This window comes from Mauremys reevesii, linkage group 12 (assembly GCF_016161935.1).
Source record: "Mauremys reevesii isolate NIE-2019 linkage group 12, ASM1616193v1, whole genome shotgun sequence".
In the NCBI taxonomy this organism is placed as follows: Eukaryota; Metazoa; Chordata; order Testudines; family Geoemydidae; genus Mauremys; species Mauremys reevesii.
Window position 1 is genome coordinate 46,958,399 of NC_052634.1, and position 6,547 is coordinate 46,964,945.

Genomic DNA, 6,547 nt, shown 5'->3' on the forward strand with positions numbered 1-6,547 from the left:
TAGTCCTTATAAAACAAGTTTAAAAATAAATGTTTTGGGTTTTTTTTCTCTTATCTGAGTTTATTTAAAGTTTTTGTGCAGTTCTGTTTAGTGGCAAGTCTTAATTTGATTTGGTAGAATTTAGAAGAAAAGTAAAGGTAGTGTGAAAATGGTATTTTAAAGGTTTCTAGTTCAGTACTTACTGAAAGTTTTTTTTAAATTTCTTTATGCTGCTCTCTCTTTTTTTCTTGTAATCTATTTAAGGATTTAGGTAGGGTCCTGTGTCTGCATGTTCTCTTCCTTTTCCACTTGCCTCTCCGCTTCTCTCTTCTTTCCTTCCCATTTTTGGGAAGCCCCTATTTTTACTTCTCCTGCTCTGGCAGGGGGTACGCAGTTTGCTCTTGGCCCCAAGCCCATCAGACAATCCACACAGGATCTGAGAGTAGCTGTCTCTTGGCCGTATAGTGGGTAGAGGGTTCTAAAGCTGTCTCAGGGTATGTCTACACTATGGGATTATTCCGATTTTACAGAAACCGGTTTTTGGAAACAGATTATATAAAGTCAAGTGAACGTGGCCACACTAAACACATTAATTTGACAGTGTGCGTCCATGTACCGAGGCTAGTATCAATTTCCGGAGCATTGCACTGTGGGTAGCTATCCCATAATTTCTGCAGTCTCACCCGCCCTTTCTGGAATTCTGGGTTGAGATACCAGTGCATGACGGGGCAAAAACAGTGTCATGGGTGATTCTGAGTAAATGTCGTCAGTCAATCCTCCCTCCGTGAAATCAACGGCAGACAATCATTTTGCGCCCTTTTCCCTGGATTGCCCGGGCAGACACCATAGCACGGCAATCATGGAGCCCGTTCAGCCTTTTTTCACCGTCACTGTATGTCTACTGGATGGTGCAGACAGACATGGTACTGCAGTGCTACACAGTAGCATCCCCTTGCCTTTTGCAAATTAGCAAAGATAGTTGCCAGCCACACTGTACTGTCTGCTGCTTTGCAAATTGACAATGACAGTTACAAGTTATACTGTACTATCAGCTGCTGTCATGGGTGCTCTTGGCCAGCCTCAGTGAGATCAGCTGGGGGTGCATGGACAAAAATGGGAATGACTCCCCAGGTCATTCCCTTCTTTAAGTTTTGTCTAATGGAAAGTCAGTCCTGTCTAGACTATCAGGTAAGCCAATTAAAGACCCAGACAGACAAATGTTGGCTCCAGGTCAGAGCCCCAGACATCCAGCAGAAATGATGAGCTGCATGCCATTCTAGAGGGTGCCCCTGCAACAACCCCACCCATTGCTTCCCTCCTCCCCCACCCCTCCTGGGCTACCGTTATCCCCCATTTGTGTGATGAAGTAATAAAGAATGCATGAATTTGAAACAACACTGACTTTATTGCCTCTGCAAGTAGAGCTCAAAGGGGGGAAGGGAGGGCAGTCTCCAGCTACTATGATATTCCAGGCAGGACTGAATCTCCAGGAGACAAAGCTTAAAGAAGAGAATGACCTGGGAGTCATTCCTGTTTTTGCCCTGGCATCCCTGTCCGACCTCACTGAGGCCAGCCAGGAGCACTCGCGGGACGACGATGACAGATACCAGTCCTACTGTACCGTCTGCCGTCCGGAAGGGAAGGGGATGCTGCTGCACCGTGTCTGCCAGCAGAATCCAGTAGACATACGTTGACATTGAAAAAAGGCGAGAAACAATTTTTTTCCATTTGCTTTCGGGGCGGGGGGCGACATATACCCTGAACCACCCGCGACAATATTTTTGACCCTTCAGGCTTTGGGAACTCAGCCAAGAATTCAAATGGTTTTCAGAGAGTGCGGGAACTGTGGGATAGCTACAGACATCAGTTGCCCCTCCCTCCATAAGCATCCATTTCATTCTTTGGCCTTCTGGTATGCTTGTCTCAGCTCCTTAAGTTTCAGCACTGTATTGAGTCCCCGTTGTGGCCTCTGTCATTCATGGCCTTGGAAATTTTTTCAAATGTTTTGGCATTTTGTCTTTTGGAACGGAGTTCTGATAGAACAGATTCATCTCCCCATACAGAGATCAGCTTCAGTATCTCCTGTACGGTCCATGCTGGAGCTCTTTTTTGATTCTGGGACTGCATGGTCACCTGTGCTGATCAGCGCTCCATGCTGGGCAAACAGGAAATTAAATTCAAAAGTTCGCGGGGCTTTTCCAGTAAACCTGGCCAATGCATCTGAGTTCAGATTGCTGTCCAGAGCGGTCACAATGGTGCACTGTGGGATGGCGCCTGGAGGCCAATACCATCGAATTGTGGCCACACTAACCCTAATCCGACATGGCAATACCGATTTCAGTGCTACTCCCCTCGTCGGGGAGGAGTACAGATACCGGTATTAAGAGCCCTTTAGATCGATATAAAGGGCTTCGTTGTGTGGATTGGTGCAGGGTTAATGTGATTTAACGCTGCTAAATTCGATATAAACTCGTAGTGTTGACCAGGCCAGAGAGAGCAGCAGGTTTCCCCTATTGTTTCCTGCTCTTGTTTTCTTGACTAGTTTCTCCTCTGCACCAACTTGCTCTTTTGTATTGTGAGCCTGGCTAGCTCAGTTGGCAGATTATCAGTCTTTTAATCTGAGTGTCCAGGGTTCAAGTCCCTGGTCAGGTGATAAACTACTCCCCAAGATCTTACACTGTCGTGCTGGAGTCCTCTTTGATGTTACTTTCTCTCTTCAGGATTTTCCCTTTCCTCAGAAGGGCCTTTTTGTGTGTGGGTTTGAAGGGGCAACTTCCTGACAGCCCCTCTGTCCTTGCAGCCTGGAGGAATAAAGGCCTCTGGGCATAGAGCATGTTCCTCCCCTGCGCACACACACACACACACACAGAATATCCCTAAGGAATTAGAATCACCTGCTGCCTTCCCCTGTCCTGCTGGATCCCCAAACGAGGATGTTCTTTAGCTTAAACCCATGTCCCCTCTTTTCCCAGTGCCCCTCAATCCCAACCCTCAGTCCCTCCTATGCCCACTGCTCCTCACTCCCAACCAGAGCCTGCTCCTCTTCACCCTTCTCCTCAATCCCAATTTAAACAGCCACACTGGGCTGGACCAAAGGCCCATCTAGCTCTGTGTTTTGTCCTCTGTCAGTAGCCAATACCAGGTGCCCTAAAAGTTAAGCAACAAGGCACCACTGGGAGTTGAATCCAGGATCTTCTGTTTACAAGGCAGGTGCTTTAGCCAACTAAGCCATGGTGCCTGCCTGTGGCTAAAACACAGTGTCTGCCCACACCTGACTCCCTGCCATCCCCACCGGGGCCTGACAAGCTTTGCTTGTGTTTGGATTCTGCAAAGCAGAGGAGCAGGTGAGGTTTTCCTTGCAGGGGTGGGTGGGTGTGTGTGTGTGTGTGTGTGTGTGTGTGTGTGTGTGTGTGTGTGTGTGTGTGTGTGTGTGTGTGTGTGTGTGTGTGTGTGTGTGTGTGTGTGTGTGTGTGTGTGTGTGTGAGAGAGAGAGAGAATCTTTGGCCAGGTCTGCACTGCAAAGTTATTTCAGCAGAATTATATTGCTCAGGTGTGTGAAAAACACACAACGCTCCCTCGGTCGGCAGCTTGTGGCTGGTGCACACACTGCAATGCCACATCTGGTGACAAAATTGCCCTGTTTTGGTGACAAAATAAAACCACCTCGACGAGAGGCCTAGAGCTTTGTGCAGCAAACTTAAAGTGACAAATTTTCAGTGTAAATGCTGCTGGTCATTATATCACTATAACTGGCTTCTACCAGTATCCCATAATGCCCGCCGTGAACTCGCCTGCCCTGCAGTCCTGCTACAGAGGCTGGGCCCCTCCCCTTTCAGAGCCTTCCCATTTTTAAAAGCCCTAGGGTGTTGTTCCCCCCCTGTTCAGGCACCCCTGGGGCCCTGCACTTCACACAGCTCTCCCTGATTTCAGTTGTTAGTGAGGGAGCCTCACTGCTAGCGCAGACTCGGCAGTTTCTTGCATGAGAGACACTGTCCCAAAGCAGGACTAAAGTTTGGGAATAGATTCATAGATTCATAGACTTAAGGTCAGAAGGGACCATTATGATCATCTAGTCTGACCTCCTGCACAATGCAGGCCACAGCATCTCACCCACCCACTCCTGTAACAAACCCCCTAACCTATGTCTGAGTTATTGAAGGCCTCAAATCGTGGCGTAAAGACCTCAAGGTGCAGGGAATCCTCCAGCAAGTGACCCGTGCCCCATGCTGCAGAGGAAGGCGAATGTCCGAGAACAATTCTAAGGGGAAGGTGAATGCAGAGCAATGACACTGGCGATGCCCAGACGTCCAGTTGGGGCAGCGTGGAAATTAATAATGGGAAGATCATTTGCGAAATTAGTCGTCACTGACAAGATTTGTCTCTGTTCCTATTTCACGCTGTGGTGTTAGTTAGAGGAATCAGTACAGATTTTTACTATATTAATTAAACACTTAATTTTATTTACCCAAGTCAAAAATTTAGTGTCACTTATTTTTTCTCTGTCCTAGCAAGAATGAATTGAATTTTGTGACTTTCTGGAAAGTGCAGCGAGATTAAATGTGGGGAATTCAGTCTGTGTATTTGTGAGCTGATGTTTTCCTCTCACAGGTCAGTGCCTGCATTGAAATACCAAGAGGGATCTAAGGGCTGGTGTACGCTGGGCACTGAACTGTCAGAGCGACATCTCTCAGGGTGTGAATCCCCCCTCCCCACAAACCCATATAGTTAAGATGACCTAAGCCCGGGTTAGATAGTGCTAAAGAAAAGGAAGAATTGTTCTGTCCATGTAGCTATTACAGGGATGGGAAAACCCCTCCAATCACTGTCTACTCCAAAGTGCTATAGCAGTGCCAGTGCAGCATTTTAAGTGTTGACAGAGTGAAAGTAAATCTGGCTCCAGTTTGTACTGTGGATGTTCAGGTACTAAGACTACAGTAATAACAACAACAGTGCAGTGCTTGCGTAGTTGGCAGGATTTGAACCTGCGTGGGGTGACCCCGATGGATTTCTAGTCCATCGCCTTAACCACTCGGCCACAACTACTTGATGTACACATGTATCATTACATGATGATTATGTTCTCACTGAATTGCCACTTCAAATTGCTCAGACCAGCTGTCCCAGCACACTAACGGCTGCGCATCAGTGTAAGTGTGTCCTTGGCTGAACAGCGAGAATTCCTGCCCATTTCCCTTCCAGCTGCAGCAGGATGAGAGTGTGTTTGTGTGAACGACATTGCTGTAGATTGTTGTTCATTCCCGTCTCTGACAATTCAGACAGTCCCTTTCCTAGTCAAATCTCCAGCACATCGTTCCAATAGCAGGTGGCAGGATTTCTCTGGGGCACTGAAATTTTTTCAGGGGGCTGGTGCGTGAACTCAGCCTTGCATTCCACCCTTGATGTTTCATGGACTAACAACAGCAGCAGAAAGAAAGAGCCGAGCCAATATCTCCCTGGCAGGGATGCAGGTGCCATGACCCCTCTGTCTGACCATCGCCATTGCTGGAGAGAAGGATTCACTGGAATCGAATGTCCTGGCTCAGACCAGAGACACAGGGAGGTTTCACTGTTTATGGATCTGTGCAAAGGAAATTTTGTCTCTGTGTGAAACTGAGGTCAGAAATGAAACGTCCACATGGTGGCCCAATGCTCTAGGGAATGTGGGTGAAGGACTCGGGCTGAGAAATGATTTAACAGGGGTTTGTATCAATTTATTGCCCTGATTAAAATCTATGGCTAAAAGGCAGCAACTGTTGTTAGTACTTGTACCTGTGTAGGGACACCCCAGTGGGTGCAAGTCCATTGCCTTCACCGGGGCAGTTGATTATTTTATCAAGGTACAAATTTCTTGGTCAAGGCCTAGGCTCCGGAGAAAACAATACACTGCTGATAAGAAGAAGTACGTCAAAAGATTTTGCAGCCACCATGGGCATAACTATGATGTGTCGTGTTTCACTCTTTATACCTGGCGCCACCTCCTTTCCCTTTAGCCTTGTAGTTGACCAAGGGCAAAGCTGAACATCTCCTCAGATACCAGGGAGTGTTTATGTCCATTCCTGCGAGCTACACAGGGCTTTCAATCCTCCGGCTCTGGCGGGATAAGGAACAATTCAGGCTGTCACTGAACTGAAGGAGGAAGATCAGTTTTTGACAGGGAGAGGGACGCCTCCTCTTAAAGGGGTTTGTCTGGCTGGCAGTCCTGGTTCCCAGGTCTCGCCTGTGGGGCTCCAGCAGTTTTGGGACCAGGTCACTCCCTTGGCCCCACCTGCTGCCCCCAGGCGCTCCCCCCCCCCAGGGGCCCTGTCAGTGCAGCGGAGCTGAGCAGCATCTGCCTGCTCGCTCCAGTGGCTGCCGGCCCCTCCCATGGCAGGGCAGGGTGGGGCTGGGCCTCCATGCGCTGCCCCTGCCCTGAGCCCCTGCAGCCAATGGGACACTGCGGGGGTGATGCCTGGGGGCAGCAGCACACGGAGGCCCCCCAGCCCACCCCACCTTGGAACCCCAGGTAAGCGCCGCACCCCTGACTCCATCCCAGAGCCTGCACCCCCACCCCTCCTCCTGTTCCCCCACC

General features: G+C 48.9%; 1 non-coding gene across 1 annotated transcript; it reads right to left on the reverse strand.

Moving 5' to 3' along the window:
* Nucleotides 1-4,940: 4,940 nt before the first annotated feature.
* TRNAS-AGA lies at nt 4,941-5,022 on the reverse strand. The gene has a single exon. It is a non-coding gene; the product is annotated as a tRNA-Ser (tRNA).
* Between the last annotated feature and the right edge of the window lie 1,525 nt (nt 5,023-6,547).